Source organism: Rhipicephalus microplus, chromosome 3, assembly GCF_043290135.1.
Source record: "Rhipicephalus microplus isolate Deutch F79 chromosome 3, USDA_Rmic, whole genome shotgun sequence".
NCBI classification, from domain to species: Eukaryota; Metazoa; Arthropoda; class Arachnida; order Ixodida; family Ixodidae; genus Rhipicephalus; species Rhipicephalus microplus.
Window position 1 is genome coordinate 41210063 of NC_134702.1, and position 24743 is coordinate 41234805.

Consider the following 24743-nt stretch of genomic DNA (forward strand, 5'->3'; position numbering starts at 1 on the left):
TGGGAGTGATGCGCAGTTGTTCTCTTTCGTAACGAAGACGACGCAAACCATATAGCTGATCGTCCACGTTTCTTTGAATGTTCAGGCTGCCTCATCTAACCTAACCTAGCAAGAATTCACAAAACGTACCGATGCATGCACTTAGGACGACGTGACCAAGTGCGGGCTCCTGATTCCATGGCACCCAAAGAGACATTACACTGTACAGCGCACTTTTGAAGAGGACAGAAGGGTAAGAGACAGACACGACACTCGAAAAGCGTGCCTTATTTGTCCGCTTTCTCCTCGTTAAAAATGCGTTGCTTCACTGTGCGGTACGGTGACCAGCTGCCAACCAGCCAAACTTTCAACTCTATTGAACCAAACCAGACACTAAAATATTTTGTCTTAGCATTACCAGACTCTGTTATTACAACTGGTTTCATTAATGTCGGGATCACTCATAAATCTTGCAGGAACGTTTAGGTTTTATACCTAAAACTGCCAAGACAAAGGTATGCGGAAATGGTAATATCAGCCTACTTGTACAGCTAAAGACCACTTCTCGCGACGAAAATGAGTGAATGTAATTGATTGGAGAATCTATGCAAATTATTCTTAGGCGGAATAAAGATGGCTATAGCTAGGGCATAACTTCTTTTCATCGTGTGCCTCTCCCCTCCGGCTGTGGTATAGCATACGAATGTTTAGTATAGTTTAGCGAGGCTTCAAAGGGAAGTTAGTGTCAGGAGATACGAAAGAATGAGAAGCGAGGGCACGCACCACTAGATCACAAATGAAGGTTTCCTTTGCCGCCATGGCAAATCTTGCGTATCCTACCACTAACGAAAGTATATTACGACAACAGCGTCCTTATTTCAGGCGTGAGATGTGAAAAATATTGCCTCCATTTTTCGCCTGTGGCCGCAGCTCGCACCGGCAAGGTATTGGTATTCGTTCCAATTTATTGGTTGTCATTTCACGTTTTTTTTTTTCACACGTGAGAAAACCGCGCCTGTCAAGTGTATACCCCGATTCGCCAAGCGGCGTCTGTGTCCATATGAAGCGCCAGTCGCATATACGGCCGTCGCTTTCCACAGCGGTACAGAACGAATGAATGACATACCGGACTACTTCGCGTAGTCATGTGCAGAAGCTCCGACCCTGTAGCTTTCTCTTCGTTGCCAAGAAAAGTTGTCCGCGAGTATATATGATAGTCGGCATGTTTGGAACACCAGAACGTGCTTTCCCGTGGATGCTGGTGTCGCCGAAGAGCGCGCGGATCCCCGCTTTCACACTGCCAACAACTTTCACGTTGAGTAAGAGTGCGTTAAACTTTTCCAGTGTTGTAATTGCCGACCGTAACAACTTACGACGGATGGAATCCATAAAGGAGAACGGAAGCAAGTAGACTTGGCTTTTGTGTTTAGAAAAAGTGTTCAACGATTTAGAGTACTTAGTACTCTTTAGGGGCGAAGCTCCTTAAAGCGGTACCCGTTCATCCCTCGTAGTCGTAGTCGTAGTGTGTAACAAGTGTTACATTTTGACCTGCAAGGTGGTGCCGGTGGGAGATTTTTCCTGTGCTTTGTTGAACAATAAAAAGTTCGCAGCCTGCGCGTTAACTAAAAGCCGAATGCTCCTGTCTCTCATTCCCCATTAGCAAACAATGGTATGGGCATTGAGCACTATCTGACAAGAAAGGGTTGCTACGTTATACTCGCTGGGTGTAACCTCCTTAGTTTTAGAAAGGTTTAGCGAGCGTTGAGCCGCAGTGCCATGAATACAATGAACTGGTATATACCATGAACTCCAGGTGGCTAAAGGTGGGAAGTAGATACGAAGCGCAAGCCGTAAGAAAGTAAAAGCCGAATTCTCCTGTCTCTCATTTCTTAGCTATTGGCATGTACATTGAGCACTATCTGACAGGAAAAGGTTGCTACGTTATACTCGCTGGGTGTAACCTCCTTGGTTTTACAAAGGTTTAGCGAGCGTTGAGCCGCAGTGCCATGAATACAATGAACTGGTATATACCATGAACTCGACGTGGTTAAAGGTGGGAAGTAGACCCGAAGCGCAAGCCGTAAGAAAGTGTGCGTGTGCCACCTCTAGTTTAGTCCTTGGAATGTCCGCTGGATGGCGGTGCTTCTATATGAGGAATATACGATGAAAAGATGCGAGATGGTGGTACTTGGAGTGTTGAATAGATGGACGAACGGACACACAGACAGATGCATGAATGGACGCATGAACGGACACAGGGGCGGATGCATGGACGAACGCAGGGACGGACGCACGAACAGACGCACGCATGGACGGGCGGATGGACGCATGGACGGTCACGCAGACGGACGCGTGGACGGACGGAAGCAAGAACGAAAGGACGGACGAATGCTTCGCCCTACTCTCCATCATTCGCTCCGTGGATATGCTGCCATTTTTTTTTTTTTTTGTCGTATGACTTGTTCATCTATGGTGAACAAATACACGATCGGATACAATAGAGTCGTTACATTTTGTGGGTATTGTTTCTTTTAAAAGAAATACGGCAGTATTCAAGCTGGACAAAAATAAGGGCACGCAGTTCTAGTTTTGCGAAACAGGTAAGAAATGTTTGTTAGAGCTTGAGTGAGTCTTCTAAGCCTGCTTTGAAGGTTCAATAACACAAAGGCCAATGGGTTGCTGCAATTTCTCCATTGGGTTGCTGTAACCTCTGCTTTGTAGTACACGGACGGTTTTATGCTCTCCCATAGTAGAGTACCTCGTATTCTAAATCGTTGAAAACTTTTTCTCAGCACACTATTAGTTTAGTACGAAGTACTCGAAATCGTTGAGCCACTTTTTCTAAACACACGTTTCTAAGAAAACGGATAACTTTTTGTCCATGCAGCTTCATCAAGTGCAAGGCCCACGGGACGGCTTTCAGCTCTCCCGTAGTAGAGTACTTGGCACCTTAAATTGTTAACCACTCTTTCCTTAACAACATTCATTAGTCTCATCAAGTGTGAGGCCCAAGGGACGACTTTCAACTCTCCTATAGTACTCCAAATAATTTTTTTTTTCTAAACACATCATACCGCTCAACTAGTCTTCCGTGGCAAAGTACATGTACTCCCAACCTTACTTCATTCAAATCGGCATTTTAGTTTTGGCTCGTCGTGCTCTCTGCAGTCATGCGTCACGTATGGCGCTACCGGCACTCACCTCGGGTGACATAACGTAGCGGAGAACCTGTTGTGTGCTCCCCACTCTCCGCTGATGGGTGAAAAATCTTTCAGTCAGCAACGTGCCCTAACTGTAGGCGCCCTTCAGAAAACAAATTAACATGGTCTTAAAGGATGTGTCACTGAATCCATTAATGTTCCATGCAGAGAATTTATCCATTTTCTCGGAATTCTCGGCCGTCATTTCGAGCCAAAGGGAAAAAGAGAGAAGCTTCGTTGTATTGCAGAGAATGTCGGGAATGGTTAAATTCTCCTATGACGACCGATAATTAGCGGTCACAATGCGCCTTCATCTGCTGTAATCGGTTCTGGCGCATGCAGCACTGAAGCACATGTCCTTCCAGATTTGTTTTTCATATTTACGCGGAGTGACTTATTGTTCACTATTGGTGTTAGACTTGAAGCCCACAATGTGCAGTGTACTAGCAGTATATAAAAAAAATGAAGTCACACTTTTGTTGTGCAGCAGTAAAGGGGATAGTAATGATTCCAACGTCGCCAATATGTAAGGCACGTGTAATTATGGTATGTGTGTGCGCGGATGGGGGCGGAAATCATAGAACTGTTATGTAGGGAAATGTGCTGGGAATTCCGTCAATGCCTGCAGAAAAAGACTCTCGAAATAGGGAATTTTCATGTCTATGAATGAGAGTTCTTCGGCGTAGTACGGAACATCACTGTGAACTGATCGAGTTTTTCTGAAGCTACTTGCGTACTGGCTTTTATACGGACTTGGGTAAAAAAAAAATTCGCATGGCACCAGACGCATTCGCTTAAGACCATTCGAAGACAAAAGTTATCAAGTTACTTTTTTTTTTCTTCTCAGTCGATGTACTGATTCTCTTTCGCTCACCACCGGAAAGCCTCCGGCACCTAACATATTTATACATTGCCTCCAAGATCGAAGGTATTGCAAACTGTTTGCACCTCACCTGGTTCTGCACTGCCTCCGTGATCGACTTAAATTGACAGAACGATGATAGAGTTTCATAAAGTTAACTAGATGGCACTCTGGCACTGCTTATCGTTCGGCGACCATGGGAATGATGGGTACAGTACATGGATTTGCCTAGTATTCGTGCTTGTGGAATTCAAACGCACTTCTGACTTTTTAATTGCTGTGTTTTTGTTTTGTTTCGAATGAAAGAACGAACCGTTTTGAACTTCGTGACCAGATTTAAATCGGTCAGCCTAAAAGGTTAAGGCGGTGAACTGTAAACTACTGAACATTTGCTGATTTTCGTTTCGTTACAAAGAAGCTTCAAGCCATACCAAGCCAACCGGAGCCGGAAGTACGAATATTAGACAAATATGTGTACTACCCATCATTTCCTTGCTCGCCGAAGCATCCTGCATTGCATCTCCCATAAAAACTAGCGACAAAGTTTTCTTTAGTGTTTCTATAGGAAACTCTATGAGAACATTCATGCCATGTGAGACGTTATCATGTTACGCCACGGTATGCGATGTCATAGGGATATCATAAAGACGCCAAACATTTTGACAATTTGTGACGTCATAATGACGCCCTACAGTAACGTCATCACTCAAGTCAGACTGACACTGTTCAAGAAAAATTTTGGCTTGTCTGAGTGCGAGTGATCCCTTAAAACAAAATATATTTCTTGAGTAAGTCAAAGTGAACTCCCCCCTTTTTTTTACCCCGATATGTGGTGTCGAGTTTTTCTCTTTTTTTTAACAGCAGCTTCACAGATCAGTCATTGCAAGACTAGCTTGACCAAAATATATAGACCAGATAATATTTTCGAAATAGGCTATATGCGTTTTGCGATCTTCCTCGGTCAGCCTATGGTGATTGCAGATTAGCTGGCGACCAGTGCTCCTCGGTTCAAATCGCATTCATATCACTTCATACACTTTCACACCCAGCTCCCTTTCACGTATCGCAAAGCGATGCTTCTTTGAGGCCTACTGAAGATAGCGCCACCTTTACTTTCCTTTAGCAGAGCGATGAACGTAGCAAGTTGTTGGTGGTTTATGTTAGTGACTCATGTTATAAGGACGAGACGGGGACTTTCCTAACAATGACCAGAGTCTCCTCCATTTCATTGGGACAATAGCCTCGTTTATACTCCACATGTTACACCGATGCAGCTTTCTCTCAAATGCCCACAGTGCGATGAGGGATCTGCATGTGCTCCGAGTACTCAAGACGACTGGGACACCTTGGTTCGCAGTTCGGACGTGAACGTACAAGACTGGATCCTCAAGCGAACCCATGAGGTCTCCAGTAAAGGCTTGCCCTAGTGGACACCTTGTTTAGGCCAAAGTAACCCGGCCCCACATAACGAACAGGCTAAACAAAAGCCCACTGTCTTTCTACATCTCTCGCTCTCTCTCTCTCTCTGCAAACACACTGGCCTTTCATTCAACACTTCAGAGTCAGTACCTTCTCAGTGAATTCGGCCTCCCTGACAAAGGAGGCCGGATTTGGCTACGCTGAATTTGAACAAAATCCGTGCCACTTAGTTTCTGCACTAATGCACTGAAAAACAGAAAATACAGGTATAGATAAATACCTGTAGCGTCGACCTCATGCAACTTTCGCTCCAAGAGCGCTTGCTCAAAGAAGCAGACCCACACTTACGGAGACGCCAAACGCTGAGAAAGCATGTACGAAAATTGCTTTTCTAACACGCGGCGATAAAAAAAAGACAAGATGAATCGAAGAACAATTGCTGCCAGTGGTGGTGTATGGGCGTTCCTGCAATTTGCGGGCTGATTTTCGTTTGCTGGCAAAAAAGGACCACGCGAAATATAGAACGCGGACCCCAAATCCTTTTATACCACATACCACGTTCACTTAGAAAAAATCGTACCATTAACGTACAACGGCACAGAGTAACAAAGTGTTCAGCGGGGCGGTGATGTCTGCATACAAGTGACAGTTCCGAACCCCCAACACTCTCTTTCTTTGAGAAGCTCGCACGTTCACGTCACTGCGAACTCCGGCGTGTTTTAGCCGTTAAGTACAGCAGTACAGCGCTACCGCCGCTTCTGTGCGAGCCTTTCTCCGTGCCCCTCTTCCTTCCTCGTTGGTCTCTCCTCCTCATCTTCCTTCTCCTCCTCGTTCTGCGGCAGCCACCTTCCTTGTCGTGCTCATCGCTCAGCAAGCAAGACCTACTTTTGGAACGGACAGCGCCGACAACCCAGTCCCACGCCTCTGCTGCCACTCGCTCCCTCGCCTCCGAGCGTGCTCGCGATTTCTTCTCATCTTTGCCGCCCTGTTGTGGTACGAGTCGCGTTTTCGCTGCTGCCCATATAGTTGCCCATCGGCGTCCCCTGTAGGAACGCTCATCGACGGCGAGAAAGAAAAAAACAATAGCGGTAAACAGAAGGGCACGTTGTAACCAAAGGCGACCGGCAGTCTACTCAGTCGGGACAACACGGGCCTTGCGTATCGTTACGCCACCAACGCGTGGTGTATGAACAGCCAACTACCGTCGCACGGTTGTTGACCAACTTGGGGCGCCTTTACACACACCAGCGGATAGATCGAACACGGGGGGGGGGGGGGGGGTCAGTAGTAGTTAACCACGAAAGACGGCTGTAATCATGCGTGCTAACACGGACACAAGCAAGATGTCAGGACAGCACAAACACGGACCCAAACACAGTTTTGTGTTGCCTTCTACATTGTGTCCATACTTTCAAGCTTATACCCTCTTTTATTATGAATTTCTGTCGACTAGCTCTGTCAATGTGAGTGAATGAGTGAGAACTTGATTGTATGTGCCCGGCGACATTAAGCGGGGTGGGATCACGAGCACCCTGGCCTCAGTACATGGATAAACACCATTTTCTTAAAGGGCCAGTCAACAGGCTCTGAAACGCACAGGATAAGCTCGCGCATTCTCCCTGCGCTCGACCAACCTCCTTCAACGCGCAATGACGTCAACTCAGCGATCGGCGACGTGACGTAGCACGCAGCTCGTCGATTGGTCTAAACTAGGTATCAATAAAGAGTAATTTAGTCAGCGTCGCCGATCACCGAGTTGACGTCACTTAGTGTGGAAGAAGGCTGGTCACGTGCAGGGAAAATGCACGAGCTTATCCTGCGCGTTTCGGAGCCCGTTGAATGGCCCTTTTTAACGGCCAAGAACTATGATTTGATTATGAGGCACGCTATACAGTGGAGGGCTCCGAAAACTTCGACCCTGTAATGTTATTTAGCGGGCTACACGGACCTCCGAAGCGTTTCGCCTCCAACAAAATTCCACCGCTGCGGCTGGCCGCATTATCGATGACGGCGAAAAATTGGTTCAGGTCCGTGTTCTTAGGGGCACGTTAAAGAAACCCTGCAGGTGGTCGAAATTGCCGGAGCACTCCACTACTGCACCCCTACTAATCATATCGTGCTTTGGGGCCGTAAAACCCCCACCCTTGGGTCGGCGCAGCCGAGAACCACGACAACTGTATCATCATGGCGGCTATGGGAGTGCTGCAGGGAAGTTATACCGCTGCAAACAGATTACCGCGGCGGCGTCTTGACAAGTGAGAAACAGGAGCGCTGAGAAGGTGTAGTCGTTATTCAAAGCATCGCTCTCCCGGGTTTGTCCGTTGCACAAAAGAAGGCTAGAGAGGAAGCAATAATAGAGAGACCGACGATGACGGATCGCTATGTTCGAGAATGGACAGATACGTGCACCCATTGCGAACGCAAACAGGGCGGAGGAACACTTGCTTGCCCGCAGTAGTTGATCGGCGCTTCAACTTGAGGAGTTAGGGACGTGGTCGCGAGATGTGACGTAGCAGGAAGCGCACCTTCACTTCACTCAGGCAGCTCATATTTTAGGCTTTCTCTCTCTCTCTCTCTCTCTCTGTGTGTGTGTGTGTGTGTGTGTGTGTGTGTGTGTGCGTGAGTGCGTGCATGCGTGTGTGTGTGTTGATTGATTGATTGATTGATTGATTGATATGTGGGGTTTAACGTCCCAAAACCACCATATGATTATGAGAGACGCCGTAGTGGAGGGCTCCGGAAATTTCGACCACCTGGTGTGTGTGTGTGTGTGTGTGTGTGTGTGTGTGTGTGTGTGTGTGTGTGTGTGTGTGTGTGTGTGTGTGTGTGTGTGTGTGTGTGTGTGTGTGTGTGTGTGTGTGTGTGTGTGTGTGTGTGTGTGTGTGATTCGGTGCATGCAAGGAGGTTTACAAGAAACATTCTCGGGTGCGTGCACACGTGCGCATTAGTGTACGTGCTACTCAGTTTCTCCTGCATTGCATAATAAATGTGAATGATGAGCAGGTGCGTCATATAAACAAGAAAATACGTTGCAAGCCCCGTTCTGGTTTCACGGAAAGGAATTCTATAGCGAGCATTGTTCTCATTTTGATACACAAATAAATGATCGATCAATTTACCTTATTGTTTTGTCAGATATGTCAAACATCGATATTTACAAAATCAGATCGCACATACAAAATTGAATCTATAACACGTGTACATGCACGCAGTATATATTTGAATACATTTATAGCGGAGGCGTAGCGATCAATTTTGTTCCGCGGGGTGTGGATTGGCGCGGGAAAGGGGGAGGGGAGGTTCGTAAAACCTTCGTGTACCTCCCTGCGTACGTTTGTACGAGTGCATGCATAATACATACATATAAAATTGAAAATGTTTCTAGAACTTACCCCCTCTCCAGCACTACTGGCTACACCAAATGATTCGCAGGAAAGGTAGCAAGTGCAACACGACATGATCGATTCTTGATCCGTCGAAAGCATGGCGGCCACGAATGCCGCACAATACGTTGCCATTCCTTCACATATTCTTTCTTTCGCCGGTGCGCAAGTCTACGTTTTCTTGATAAGCGTGGAAACCAGGGTGTATCCCGTTCTGCGTCTCCGAACACGTTCTGCTAGTCTTCTCTGCGCCCTTGGCTGCGGTTACGTTGTAAAATGTTTCGCCCGTTGATGTTGTGTGCATTGAGGTAGGTCTGCCCGTCTTGGAAGCACAGAGCTATTTCGAAGTATAATGCCAGCTCCGTCTGCGGCTCACTTTCCTGGAAATAAAGGCACGCGATCGCGCTCCATTGCTTCCTGCCGCACTTAGCTTTTTTTTATTAGAGTCAATTTTTGTGCACAGTTTGAGCCATCGAATCGGGCTTCGTCTACACGTCGATGACGAGGAAAGAAGCACCCCTTGGGGACCATTTAGAGGAACCTGTCCAGCCTGCGTTAGGCCTGTCGCTTACGCATAACCCTGCCAAATGACGCGGGACTAAACGCAGTTGGAACGCGCGATTCGCCACGCGCCCACGAATAAACAAGAACAAAAAAAAAATGGCGTTTACTGCGATCGTGGCCGTTCATAGCCGACGGCTGCAGCCCCAGAATTGAAAAAAGAGTGGACAACCTTTTGTGGGCGTGCTTTTTCAATGGAAACACGAAAGGAAGGTTCTCTTCCTGCGCATCTCCGCGCAGAGATGCGCCGGAATGTTCCGCAAAAGTCTCAAAGAGCGATGAACGGTGAAGCGCAACGCGGGCAGTCCACTTTTGTACATCTCGGTGAGCAAGACATCCGGCTAAGTGCAGACTCGGACAGAAGGAACCAGTACAAAAGGCTGTTGTCACTTAGCTGAGCTTGGTACATGCTGTCTTGCGTCACTAGCGTCTTAGGCGTGAACTTGGCTCTCATTACGGGGGTCGGGGGGATGCACGTTTAGCACTTATCTCTCGCTCCTCCATACCACATGCTCGCACAGTCCGAAAGAAAACAACTTCGCAATGGATGCAAGTTTCAAAATGTACCGACCGCGTGTTTTTAATAGCGGTGTGCCTTTGGTTCCGCGACCCTCAATGCTTGAAGGTGTTAAGTGTATACTTGGGATCCAATATCAGGATTACTCGGGTGACATTATCGTCAAGACCTCCTTGACAACAACCGTGGAGCTAAAACAACGATGCATGCTTAGCGAATGTGGGGAGTAAGTTTGGCTCCAACCAATAAAGGAGGCTATGCTCCAACGTAAAGTATGTGCAGGCGTTTACGACTATAAAGTGTTTCACTCGCCAAAGAACGATTTCATAAGCAAGCATATACAAACTTGAAAACAAATAAACAAGCAAACAGGCCCATGAACAGACATAGGCAAAACTAATATATAAGAACAAGAACACAATAAATAAACGGGGCTCTTTGTTTTAGTGAATTAGGCGCCATCAAGTGCCGTCTCATTGCCTGTAGTCTACGATTCTCTGCGCACCGTCGGAGACGAGATATATCGAGCAGAGTGCCTCGCAAAAAGTTCCGCGCTTCACCCTGTATACACAGACAACCAATATGCTTGAAAAAGCAACCTCCTAATTTTGTTGCGCAAAAAACAAACGCATTAGAGTTTTTTTTTTTTAATTCCAAGACAAATTAGGAGTTTGCTGTCAACCAATAGTATTTGCAAGGTTTTCTTATTCTCGCCTGAAACATAAACAATGGGCGAATGAACTTGTTCATAGGCGTGAAGCCTGGGTGCAATAAACAGCAGCCGATGGCGATAGACAAAGTATACTACAACAGATTAGCTGAATTCATGCGTATAGAAAAAGTTGTTAACGATTTAGAGTACTTGGTACTCTAATATGGAAGTTTTCGTAAAAGGTTCTTTCGACGTACGTCATAACGGAGTCCTTGTCGCACGCCTAATTATAATACGCGTCAAACATCCTGCTCGATGTGAAGCATTGAACCAATCAAAGCCCGCCTCGGTGGTACAGTGCTTACTGTGTGCGAATGCTGAATCGAAGGTCGCGGGTTTGAGCCCGGGTTCGATTGGCGCGCGATCCACCGTCTGATTTCGATGGAGCAGAAAACCTAAAAGCGTCGCATGATCATGCAGACATATATAACAATAATACTTCCGATTTGTGCACGTAGTTTTCATCGTATTGCTTTTGTGTTTCGTTTTCCACATCTAGAAGCGAAAGTTGGGCTAGTTGGTGGTTCATGCTCGATGTAAAAACAGCGCAAATGTTCAGACGAAGACGGAAGAAAAGACGACGAGGTGCTGATACATCTCCGTGTACTCTGTTTTCTACCTTTTACAACATGCGCAACAGATATTTTACACCGAATCGTACTCTTATGTCTTCTACAATAGAAAGTTGCTCCGTTATAGGAAACACCCAGTTCGACAAATATGCGTGTGTGGCTGGAAACTTGCGCGTTCATGTCACGAACCCTACTGTGACACTCTGCACAAGGACGCGCCAACGCCCTCATATTCGACGGCATTGGGTTTACCACTCGATCATATACGCATATGCGCAAAGATGACGGCACTTAACGCGGCTTGATATTCAAATTGCGAAGAGGCTCATTATCCTGGAATGCGCATTCGTATAAATTCCTTCGATGCACTCGGATTCGTTGTACCTTTTCCGGCTTTTATTCGTGTGCCGGCTGTTCTGATGAACTTGCTTCTTTTAACTAAGATTTGTCTCTTTTATCCAAGAATTTTGATCTGCAGTCATGGTTTGGCATTTTTTTCTCCTTGGAGCTGCTAATATCCAGGTTGTGGGTTCAATTCTTAGTCACGAAGGCCTCAGTGCGATGGTGGCAAACCTAAAAAACAAAACTCCCACTAATACATTTGATTACAGGTGCACCTTAAGCAACACCAGTCTCCAGGTAGCCCACATCTACAACAGTCTCTAACAATACGACGTACCGCACCATGACTTTGGTAGCTGGAAGCCTAAATGTGTTTATCATCTTGAATACACACGCAGTATTATTACAAATGAGTTCTGCGGGAACCCGCAAGGGTGTGGCCGGATTCTAAGGAATTCGTATTGATTGCCTTGTCACTTGATGTCATAATCTCATGGCTGTCAATTATCTCTTTTACAAAGGCAGTGTTGATGTCACACTTCTTTTCTCTGTGTCATCGCACACTTCTTTTCTCTGTGTCGTCGTTTTGTTCTCGCGCTATAACTATCGTCATACCATACCAACTAGCCCAAACTGCCACACATACATGTTACTACTTGGCTTTAACTGTGTAGTCCACCAGTGTCACGCTTTAAGTAATTCGTTTCCCCAGCCTGCTCCCTTCTCTGTGCGCCAGAAAAAGAGGTCCATAAGACGTGTTAATGAGCTGGTGAGAGATACGTCTAAAGGAGTGGTATACGCAAAGAATAAACAGAAGCGTCTTGGCGGGACGCCTATTCACGCGGCGTCACCTGGCAGAGAAAAAGAATGGCTTCTGTGCGTATGGATCGTGGGAACGTACGGTAATACGAGACCACAGTAACGACCAGACGTCGGCTGAGCGTATTATAACGCCCCGCGCTACTGTGTCGTAAGGACCCCGCGAAGCTGCCCCGTTTGACAAAAGAGAAAGAAAGAAAGAAAGACAGAAAGAAAGCAAGAAAGAAAGACAGAAAGAAAGAAAGAAAAGAAAAAGAAAAAAGAAAGAAAGAAAGAAAAAAGAAAGAAAGAAAGAAAAAAAGAAAAAAAGAAAGAAAGAAAGAAAGAAAGAAAAAAGAAAGAAAGAAAGAAAGAAAGAAAGAAAGAAAGAAAGAAAGAAAGAAAGAAAGAAAGAAAGAAAGAAAGAAAGAAAGAAAGAAAGAAAGAAAGAAAGACCTCGGCACGTGGACGACCTTTTCGCGAAGATATTCATTATGCCACGTAGTGATCTGCGGTGCGATGTGCTCGTTTGAAGCTGTTGCCCAAACGGTCACGAGGATTCATCTCACGGTCAGTCTTGGTCACGGTACTTGTACTAAAAAGGACACTTTAGAGAAACAATAATTAAGGTATGACTAAACCAAAAATTACTCTCTTGAAACATCAAATACTGATGTTCTTACGATAAAGACGAAGAAAATGTGGGACGTGAGAACGAAGTGCAGCGTTCGAGGTGATGAATCTTGCACACGTCTACAAAAGGGTGTATCGTTCATTGTTCTTCAATTAGTAAAGAGACTGCAGACTTCAAGAGAAGATTAAGAACTCTAGCTAGAAAGTTGTTCGAACGTTTTCCAACCCCAAGAACATCGCAGATTCGAGAAATCTTGCAAAAAGTACTCGCATCCTAATGTAACATTGATGCTGACCTTCAGCAAGCGGCTATGCAAACGACTCGTTTAGGTTGCAGCCCATAAACTTAGTATGAACGTTTGGCGGATCCCCTATTCTTTTTTTGACAGAAATAACTTTACCAGCAACATGATTGAAAGAAAGAGCAACATTTCGAAAATGATGAAAGTATGCTAAATGTCTAAACATTTAGTGTCCCTTGACGTCCGTCCACATACAGGGGACTAACTGAGAGATGCGTAAACTGCTAAAGGTACCCATGAGAGGTTTGCGGAACATTGAATATTCAAATAGACTGAATTCTCGTGCAACATAAACTTATAGTTTCGAAATGGGAGCTTCAACAATATAAAGTAGAAATTACGCCCGTCATACACAACGGTATATTAAATTAAAAGTACCACACTTTAACGGCGAGTAAACTATCATTGATCAAATAAAATTTGTCTTAGCGCTTCGATTCAACTAAGACACATGTACTTCATTCGACACATCGGGTAAAATTAGGGGTCAGTTTAAAAGAAGAGTGAGCGCGCTGGTGGAATTGTCTTTTTGTAGATTCACGATTCGCGATGTTCATGCCTCGATCTACACCACCGGCTGAACAAGCCCGCCTTAACATAACTGGCTGCTTTATATCAGCAGATCAAGCAATGCTATAAAATAAAAAAAACGATATGTGAAACGTCCGAGCTTAACTGTGCTCGCTTGTCACAGATAAGCAGACATACACACTTATGAATTCGCGAAAAAATATATGCTACACGGTGGCTACTCTTATCGCTACAGTAACCGAAAGACTCCTAGCGAACACCTGCATTTATTCACTCGGGTCGGTTAGTTTAAGTTGAATGACATGGGCATTTAGGACCCTCTCTGTACGACTTGTGAACTCACAGTGAAGGGTTAACGTCGCTACTCAAGTATGAATTCGTTTTACACCAGGTGACGCTCATCACACGATAGGATGCACGGATATGCCTACACAATTACACCGATCAAATTATGATGGCGCTGTAGTTAAAAATCGCGAAGCAATATTTTCTCGCACTGCCAAATACGGCTGATAAACTTCATATTATTTTATTTCATTATTTCACAAAACAGTATGAAAACTAAAATGGAAAAAAGTCAATATCTACGGCCGTGCCACCATAACCGTGTGACATTTTTAGTCTTACAGTGACTTTTAGTAATACCTTGAAGACGCGAACCACGCTATATACATTGGTTTTAGTTCGCGAAACGCTGCAATCCGTCAATCAAGGAACACGTCAAGAATGATTGCGATTGTATGTAGGAGTGACCCAATGCGTGGGGAGGGGGGGCGGCGCAATGTCTACTGGGATACCACACAAGATTTTACGTCAAATCTGTGACACAGAAGTCGGTTACATGCCTACGAAATAAGCACACATTCTCCGTTTACAGAACAGTTGCGAGCCTGTCAATCGTGCAAGCTCGTCTCCTTTCAAACACTAAGTACTTGATCTGTACGTACTAATGTAAGTGCTACATATTCCGGTAACAAAGGCTCGTCGTTCCCACCTAAATATACGAAGTCCCTCTACTTATGTCTCTCTTATAGCCACATTCGTCCCTGTCTCCCGATGCAGGGTATCAAAACGGACGTGCGTTTATTAACCTCGATTGATATGTGGGGTTTAACGTCCCAAAACCACCATATGATTATGAGAGACGCCGTAGTGGAAGGCTCCGGAAATTTCGACCACCTGGGGTTCTTTAACGTGCACCCAAACCTGAGCACACGGGCCTCCTTCATTTCCGCCTCCATCGGAAATGCAGCCGCCGCAGCCGGGATACGAACCCGCGACCTGCGGGTCAGCAGCCGAGTACCTTAGCCACTAGACCACCGCGGCGGGGCGCGTTTATTAACCTCTCTGCCTTTCCTTGCATGTCACTCTTTCTCTTTTGGTTCAAAAATGATGCCAGAATATTTGACGAAATTACAGAGAACTTCAAAGACTTCGAATGACAACTAGCTACGCGAACACGTATCCGTGTATGGACACCAATTATCTGAACGGCGAGTGAAGTGCTCGATGTCAGGGAAATGAGCAAGCCTGATTGGATGGAACCACATAGAGCTGCACCTAAAGCTCACTTTCTTAGGTTGTAACAGGTCTTAGTGTTCAGCATAGACTATGATAAAAACGAAACTCTATTTCCACACCTATTGTTCCACAGACGTCGCCAGCGATGACCGAAACGCGTTTTTAAACAAACGTGGGCTCGCAACAGTGTTCGTTTCTGAAGCTAAACATCTCAACTATTGCCCCGAAAGAACGCCGGTGCGCAGTTTGATGACCCGAGACATTGATGTCTCACTTTTTTTCAACCGACCCACGCTCGCACACAAAGCGAACCATCACGGGCGATTTAAGTACGTGACGTATGCAGCGAGAAGACAAAGGAGCAATGCCCACGATACTATATACACAGCGACCCGAAAAGGAAGTTGAAAAAAAAAAAACGCGAGCCATTCGCGGGTGAATGGGCCGCTAAAGCTCGCAGAAAGAAGACAATCACCCACCTTTCAATGTAGCGGTCGCCCGTAGACGAACCGTCCCGTCATGGTCGGAGATTCTCAACGTTGCTTGAAGCCGGTGTGAAGCAAAACGAAAATCCTTGGTCAAGCCGTTCGTCCCTCCGTCCGCCAAAGAACGCAACCACACACAAAAAATAGGACACACCCAGAAATTGCGCGCACCGTTCTAATCCCGATCGCAGCACTGTCTCGTAACCCAAATCGGAGCTAGTTAACCACTTTTAAAGAGCACACTGCATCACCGCAGATCGTCGCACCGCCACGCCCAGAAGAACAAATTGGAACAAATTAATTTCAGAGAGTGACGAAGGGGCGGTCCAAGTTCACTGGGCCAAGGTCTTCTTCATGTGGTCACCGATGACAACCGCTGTGTCAGACAACGCACCGGTTGACTGCGCGAGCAGGCGACAAAACTGTGCTTCAGTAGAGCACGCTCCTGCGTCGGAGGATCAGCCCTACAACGCACGCTGTTCTGACCTAGCCGTACCGCACGACACCGGTCTTCTGGGGAAGTCTCTCTCGTTGACGGATGAATCTCAGCGGGCGCACCCGAGAGCGCGGACGTCGGCAGAACCGGCCTCTCGGTCGTTTCGGCGTCGAATGACTGAAAACGCGCCGGCGATGCTGCGCTCGGTTCGTCTGCAGCGGAGCGGCAAGAGCCGTCGGACGGGATGCGGGGGAAGGGAGGACGGGGGCAATGCCAGCTGCTGGACTGCGTTCCGGTCTGGCTACGCGGCGCTGTGTGCCCGCTAGCCCACTGGTGGAAGAACCTTCCCGGTCACGTGACATTCGAAGCTAGCTGGCGGCACGCCTTCTGCTGGGCGCCGCTTGGTCCTTCGCATCTGCCTCCCCCCCCCACACACCGATGACGACAACGACGTACGGTCTACCCTCACCTCGCTTCTCTGCAACAACGCGGCGACGGTTGTACAGCAGGCAGCGCCGCACGCTAGCCTAGCGTGTCCGTCCGCGCGGCGCGGGAAATGGCGTAAAAAAAACCTAATTTAAGGGGCCAATGTCTCCCGTGACCCATATATCAGCAGACCTCCCCCACCACTATGCATATGCCGTGGTACTGCTAGGGGTTCTCTCAGTCTTGACTCCCTCTTCTTTATTATGTTCCTGGAGCTCTTCTTTGTTATTCTCTTTCTGACGCCTGTCCAGGACTGCGACTTAATGGAGCGGTGAACCGTTAGCGACACTACCTATCCGTTTCGTGGAGACGGACCCACGCGCAAGTCGCGCGCGACGCGTCGGGACTGAGTGTCTGGTTAAAAAAAAAATCTGCAGAAAATAAGGCAAGGTGGGTCACATTTCTGAGTGGCCCGAAGAGATGAGCAGGACATCCGACCTCTGGACCCTGTGTTTGCCATATAGGCATCACGTAGGGAACCGTGCAATCGCTTTGTCTACTCTGCTGTTCTGCGCTTCGCAACAGCATAGTTGCATATGGTAGACGTTTTATGCGATCATACCCAGTGTGCCAAATTTTCTGTGGCTTTTTGAGCATGCATACTGTAGCGCCGGCGGCGTAGCCAGGGGCTGGCATACCGATCATGTGTCCCTACTGATTTTTTTTTTTTTTTTGCTGCCATTCTACACAGAGAGAGCACAAAATAACACTCGACCACACTTGCCTGCCCGTCCACTACTTCAGATAAAGGCCGTGCCGCCCACCAAAATAAATCTATGTATGTCATTGTGTATCGCTACACATGGTATTAATACTATCAGCGGGTTTACGTCTCAAAATTGCGACATGGTTATGAAGGACACCGTATAAGTGGGCTCCGTAAATTTTGACCATCTGGTGTTCTGTGACGTGAATTGACATGGTACAGTACACGGGCATCAAGCCTTCTCGCCTCCATAAAAAAATCCAGGTGCCACGGCCTGTATCGAACCCACAACCTTCGGCTGAGCGGCAGGGCCACCTAGCCACTGATTCACCGAGGTGGAATGCTATACATGATAGAGCTTCGAAAGTCCCGCTTGTGTCTTCTGTATAAATAAGACAACAAAGATAACGAGTCAGTAAAGGCGATGTGATTGCGACACTGGCACAGTCACGCCAAGGAGGAACTAACTCTGCTACATCGATAGTACTACGTGCCTGTCTTGTAAGTGAGGTGAATATCATTCAACGCACTTTCTTTTCTTCAATATCAGCTGCCGCAATGTATGTCCCGCGGCATGACCTTCCACAGGTGCGATGGCTGTCTTTAATGCTTTCCGACACCAGCCAGTGGGACGTATAACGCCTATGATATAGAGACGTCATCATCATGATAATGATCATCATCAGCCTCACTACGTCCACAGCAGGACAAAAGTCTCTCCCATGTTCCACCAGTCAACTAGGTCCTGTGCTTGCTGCTTAATAAACCACAAACCCGTAAGCTTCTTAATCTCAACTGCCCACCTAACCTTCTGTCTTCTCCCAACCCGCTTGCCTTCTCTAGGAATGCAGTTGGTTACCCTTGATGACCTGCGGTTATCCTGTCTATGTGCTACATGCCCGGCCCATGTGAATTTTTCTCCTTGATTTCAGCTATGATATCCTTAACCCCCGTTTGTTCCCTAATCCACTCTGCTCTCTTCTTGTCTCTTAAGGTTACACCTACCATTTTTCTTTCCATTGCTCGCTGCGTCGTCCTCAATTTAAGCTGAACCCTGTTTGTAAGTCTTCAGGTTTCTGCTCCGTAGCTAAGTACCGGCAAGATACAGCTGTTATATACCTTCCTCTTGAGGGATAGTGCTAATGTAACACATAGAGCTAAATAATATGTAGCCACTTCGACGCCTGCGTAATATGAATTAACAGCGGATTTAGAGAGCAAGCGGCACCGCCTGCCGAACGCAGATTCCTTTTTTCATCAGCTTTAATTTTTTTCATTTTCAATCATCTTTTTTTTTCTTTTTATATTACCCTCTCTCATTATTTGTTTCCCCCCAACTCACCCTCATTTCTCTTCCTATTGATTGATTGATATGTGGGGTTTAACGTCCCAAAACCACTATATGATTATGAGAGACGCCGTAGTAAAGGGCTCCGGAAATTCAGACCACCTGGGGTTCTTTAACGTGCACCCAAATCTGAGCACACGGGCCTACAACATTTCCGCCTCCATCAGAAATGCAGCCGCTGCAGCCGGTATTCGAACCCGCGCCCTGCGGGTCAGCAGCCGAGCACCTTAGCCACTAGACCACCGCGGCGGGGCTTCTCTTCCTATCCACCTCCTTCAATGAAGGAACGAAGTAGAAGTTTCAAGGGTTCGTTTTTTTTTCTTTTTCAGGAACAATATGAATGAGAACAGACAAACAACAGGAAGGAAAAAGGACAACAACAACAAGAAAGAAGGCAGGGAGGTTAACAACGCACATGCCCCGTTTGCTACCCTACATCTGGGGAATGTGAAGGGGCGCAAAAAATTGAGAGAGAAGAAAGAGAAGAGAAAGAGACAGAAAAGTTGTCAAACAATGGGCTGACAACACGGCCAAGAAAAGTACTGTGGACATTATTTGTGGTAAATGTAACGTGCGATGCGAAGAAAGAAAAGTGGACGAAAAAACAACTTGCAGTGAGCAGGGACCCAACCTGCGACCTTCGAATGACGCATCTGATGCTCTACCAACTGAGCTACCGCGGCGGCTACCGCGCGTCCACTATATGGGGTATATATTGTGGGGGGCTGTAAAGTTGTCTGCGCCGCGTGGCGCACGTGTTTCGCCCCAAGGCTTTATTTCGGTAATGACCACCACCGGGTGATAGATGGCGTTGTGTTCGCTTTGAGTACCACTGTTGGTAGAGTGGTAGCGCCGGTGGTGGCCCCTGGCGGAAGGCAGGCCTTGGTGGTGGGCGAGAGTTGAGCGAGCCTCTTCTGCGCGTGGCGGCTGCCGCGAACGGTTGTCTGTAGCGTGGGTCCCCGGTGCTCGGCACCGCGGGCTTCGCGCCGGGGTCCCAAGTGGAAAGTCAGGCGTTGGCGACGCCGCCTTGGGTATGTGTTAGTGTGTTGGGCGTGTTAGTGTGTGCTTACCATGTTATTGTGTGTTTAGTGTGTCACTGCGGCATGTTGTTTGTATGGTAGCGTGTTAATTGAAATTGGTGTATCATTCGGCGGACGATATCGTCGTCTAAATTAGTTAATAAATGTATGTATGTTGTGTGCTTTGTACCGACCGCGTCTGCTGTGTCCGTTCACTCCAAGAGCGTGGCGTGGCGATGCGCTCGTTCGCCTCGCCGAGACCCCACAATATGTGCAATTATACGTGCAAGCGTCAGTCAGCGCCGCCAGTAGCCATGATGGCGAGTGTGGAACACTCTTTCAGGACGACAGTGTTTTATGCCGGGGTCTAACAAAACATCAGTGGCGTATTTCCGTCATGGCAATGACGTGGAAAAAATATGTATGACCAGAAAGCGAAAACAAGAAGAGTTTTGTCAACGGAACCCATCACCTCTGGGTCATCATCATCATTAGCCTGACTAGGTCCACTGCGAGACAAATGCCTCTCCCATGTTCCGCCGGCGAACCCTGTTCTGTGCTTGCTGCTGCCATCTTATACCAGCAAACTTCATAATCTCATCTGCCCATCTAACTTTCTGTCTTTCCCTGACCCGCTTGCCTTGTCTGGGAATCCAGTCAGTTGTCCTTAATGGCTAACGGTTATCCTGCTTACGCGCTACAGCGATGCAGCGCTGGCTTAGGGGTTAGAGTATAAGCCTTGCGTGCAAGATGTCTGTGGTTTCGAGTACTGGCACCACGCAGTTCCCAAATGGATTTAACAAAAAAAAAAAATGATCCGCCTGATGATGGAATAGCATTAAGAGGCCTGGGGTGCGGCCTTATCGGTGACCACCGCCGGTAGCGCACTCCCTCACCAGAGAAGAATTGACCACCCTGGTGCAGTCTCTGGCCACTACCTCCCACATGCATACGTCAATTAACACCTCGGGGTACGCAAGAACAAATGCCGGGCACGCTATACTTTTTTTCTTTGTTGATGAGCACGCAATAACCTTCGACACGGCCACGCAAGTACGCCTCTTATATCTACCATTGTTTTCTTGCAGCGTTATTGACAAAGTGCAGTAATATACCATGAATGTCATATCCGCGATCAGTTTTCAACGCATCGTTTATGATTGTCCTTCCCTTTCGGCCCGTTTCCAAGGAGAAATGCAATTCTGTCAACACCTTAACGCACCCCCACCTCCCCTGTGGCTACTTTAGCCCAAACGTCAATGTCACTTATAATAGCATCTATCCATACCAAAATAGCTCTGCGACACCCACCGGCTTCACCTGGCTTTAACTCCGCGTCCCTTACTTACGCTCGCCCCGCGAATAATTTCAGCCGGCGAAAGGGAGGGCACGATGGACGTTGCATTTGCTTCTGGTCGAGTAGTGGTGAACAAGCATGCCGCGAATAGGTGATTTTAGCCTCTATCACGCTCTTCTGGTTGTCACGTCGCTTTCTCTGGTTCTTCTCTTGCCGTTTACAATAGCTACTACAAGCATCTATCACCCCGAGGGTTTGTTTGCTAATAATGATGGACGTTGGTCGTGGGGATGGATATGTACGACTTAATAACCCTGTAAAATGGCATATGTAATGTCATTCGCAGCAACTGACATTCATAACGAATGTGATTGCAATTTTGCATTCCGGGTCCACACGGCTATGTGAAATGACATCCACAATTGATGCAGTGTTTATCCGCAGGTCTACTATGACACCAAAAGCTTACAAATTGCGTATGTAATTTACGTAACAATGTCCCGCTGGATTGAAATATATTTTGGCACGATAAAACAGCATCAGTAGGCAGCAATCCTCGTAGACATCTATAACAAGACCAGCTTAAAAGCGCGCACAAGTGTCACTCAGCAATATTTGGAACCTTCACAGCATTCATGAATTTGTGATAGCGATCAATGATGATACTGGAAACGGACGTTAATCACTCTCCCGCTGCTGCGAAGAAGCGCCTCAAGCTTGCCACTTAAAAAAATATATATATCACAGACGACGAGGTGTTTGGAGCTGCGCCCACTCGCGGATTCCTTTACGTTAGCATGCTCTTTGAGCTTCGACTTCCTTGGCGACTGACAGAACTGCAGTGCTTCCCATGAAAGACTGGTTGGTTTGAAGTGGTCTTCGTAAACTGGTGTCCCACAAATGCGTGTGCATTTTGCTACTAGCGAGTCTAACGCGACAACGCTGCACCAAAACAACAGCGAGCGTTTGTAAACATGGCCGTCAGGAGGTGCCATAGAATCAAGTTGGAGTCTTGGGGAAAAAAATATAGCTGCGAAAATTGCTGTCCTTATCACGTTGCAGCTAGAAGGTTATTGAGAAGTTAACAACAACCTTTAATAAACTTCTGAACATCATTTACACTTGCTTTAAGGTGTTTTGTAAGCTCTTGTCAAGCGCCTGTTGACGAGATTACACATGCCGCGCTTCCATAAGCTCGGTGAACACATTCAACTGGTGAAGGTCATTCACTATGCCCGTGGGGCAGCAACAAAAATGACATAAACGCTTAATGTCATGCGCAGTGAATGACGTTACCGATGCCGTGTGACGGGGGTATAAGGGTCAACATGGATGCATTCACGTTAAGCGGTGACATAGTTGCTCAATGCCAATAGAGATAAAGAAAGCTTTCATATCAATTCACAGTAAACATTAAACTGCGTCTGTAAGGACACGTTTTGCTTTCGTGTTTTGCCAATCGATATATGATGGAGAGATCATGCATTTTTTTTTCTGCCATGTTTTTACGTTATTCGTGACACCAACAGGCAGATGGATGCGTGGACGGATGGACAGACGCATGGGCAGAGTACAGTCAATTTAAAACTTATATGCGTGCTACATAGGCGGACCAGCCGGAAGGGGGGCAAGTCCTTGGAATGCCTTGGTTTAGTCCTTGGAATGCCCGCTGCCTGGCGGTACTTGTATATGATGAATATATGATGAAAAGATGCGAGATGGTGGTTCTTGGAGTGTTCGCCAGACAGACAGACAGACAGACAGACAAATAGACAGACAGACAGACAGACAGACAGACAGACAGACAGACAGACAGACAGACAAACGGACGGACGGTAGACGCACGGAAAGACGCACAGATGAACGGTCGCACGGGCGGATGCACGGAAGCACGGACGAACTGACGGATGCTTCGCCTCACCCATCATTATTCACTCCGTGGATATTCTGTGACTTTTTTGAGGATCAATAATTCGTAATTTCCAACAAACGGAACAAGAAATACGCCACAAATGCCGAAGTTTCTTAACAAAGAAAGGATTGTTGTTGCGTGGCAATGCAGGGCCACTAGCGGCTCGTCACACTATTTAAACCAGGATAAAGACCAAATTTGAGTAGTTGGAACGCCTCCCTACATTTCGGAACGCCTCCCTCCATGCGACTTTCGCTTGTCTGGGCTACTCAAAGATGCCTTGCGTGGCCGCTGATTTGCCTCAGATAAAGACGTGTGAAATGCGGTGCAAAAGTGGCTTCACGACCAACCGAAAACCTTTTATTTGGAAAGAATACGTAAGCTCGTCGACAATTGGGGCAAAACGCGTTGATAAAGAAGTATATTAAATATAGAAAAATGATGTGCACCGTATAACCCTGACTTCACGTTAAATAACTGTTAAATAAAAAGCGTCAATATTTTCTTATCATGCCTCGTATAAAGGTTGTATGATTGGGTCGTGTCATGCAGGTTGCCGGTGCGACGGAAGAAAAATTGACGCTGACCAATGTGGAAGCTACAAGAAAACGTTGTTGCCTTGTTGCCATTGTAATAGATACTCAGATGGTAATTTTTGGGTCACAGAGAACCACCTAGATCTATTTATTTAGTTGCACTAAATAGACTTCCAGGGTGTTAATATGCTCGCAGAGTCAACAGGAGTCGTTCGCGAACTCGTATAGTGCTTAAAAAGAATAGTTTAATGATGAGCACCAGTTTGATGTAAAGAATGTATGCTTCAAGTTTCTTAGTGGACAGAAAGCCAGTGAAGTGTCTGGAAATAACTTTTCTGCTGACACTGAAGCGATTTTAACGGATATAGTCCATGGCCATACTGCCTAAATGTGCATTAAAAATATTTTTCATTCTACCGGCGATAACCTGTTTGAATATGTTCTGTACGCCCGCAAAGACAACAATGTGCAGCTTCAGAATAACATTCATAGCATAAGTGTTTGCTTGGTGCGATAAGCAATTTTCGAAAGTAATCGATTGATATGTAGGGTTTAACGTCTCAAAACCACCATGTGATTATGAGAGACGCCGTTGCAGAAGGCTCCGGAAATTTCGACCACCTGGGGTTCATTAACGTGCACCCAAATCCGAGCACACGGTCCTACAGCATTTCCGCCTCCATCGGAAATGCAGCCGCCGCAGCCAGGATTCGATCCCGCGACCTGCGGGTCAGCAGCCGAGTACCTTACACCACTGCGGCGGGGAGATTTTTGAAAGTAAACGTGGGTGCGCAAGACGGTACCGTATACGATGTACGCATGCGCAGCTGCCACAAATGCTGAAGCAAAGCTTTGAGTTCCCTATTCTAAGCCTGCCAATTATCTCTACGTAGCCGATTATATGTGTACATTATGCTTTCGATTATCTCTTTTTTCTTTGTTTTGTTGGATAATTAGATATCAATTTCATGATGTTAGGATAGCCAGCTTGATACGCAGCCTACTTTCCTCCAAAAAAAAAAAATGGCAGCATATCCATGGGGTGAATGATGGAGAGTGGGGCGAAGCATCCGTCCGTCCATTCGTTATTGCTTCCATCCGTCCATGCGTCCGTCTGTGTGACCATCCGTGCGTCCATCCGCCAGTCCGTGCGTGCGTCTGTTCGTGCGTCCATCCTTGCGTTCAT

At 46.7% G+C, this 24743-nt stretch overlaps 1 protein-coding gene across 2 annotated transcripts in view; it reads right to left on the bottom strand.

Annotated features, from left to right (window-relative positions):
- LOC119176002 (uncharacterized) overlaps positions 1-24743 on the bottom strand; it is a 353641-nt gene that overhangs the window by 272959 nt on the left and 55939 nt on the right. The window contains exon 1 of one of the 2 annotated variants that reach the window (XM_075889319.1): positions 15812-16530. The exons of the other annotated variant lie outside the window; for it this stretch is intronic. The gene's annotated coding sequence lies outside the window, so the exon portion shown is untranslated. Of the gene's footprint in view, positions 1-15811; positions 16531-24743 lie in introns of those variants that run through there. 2 annotated transcript variants of the gene reach the window in all.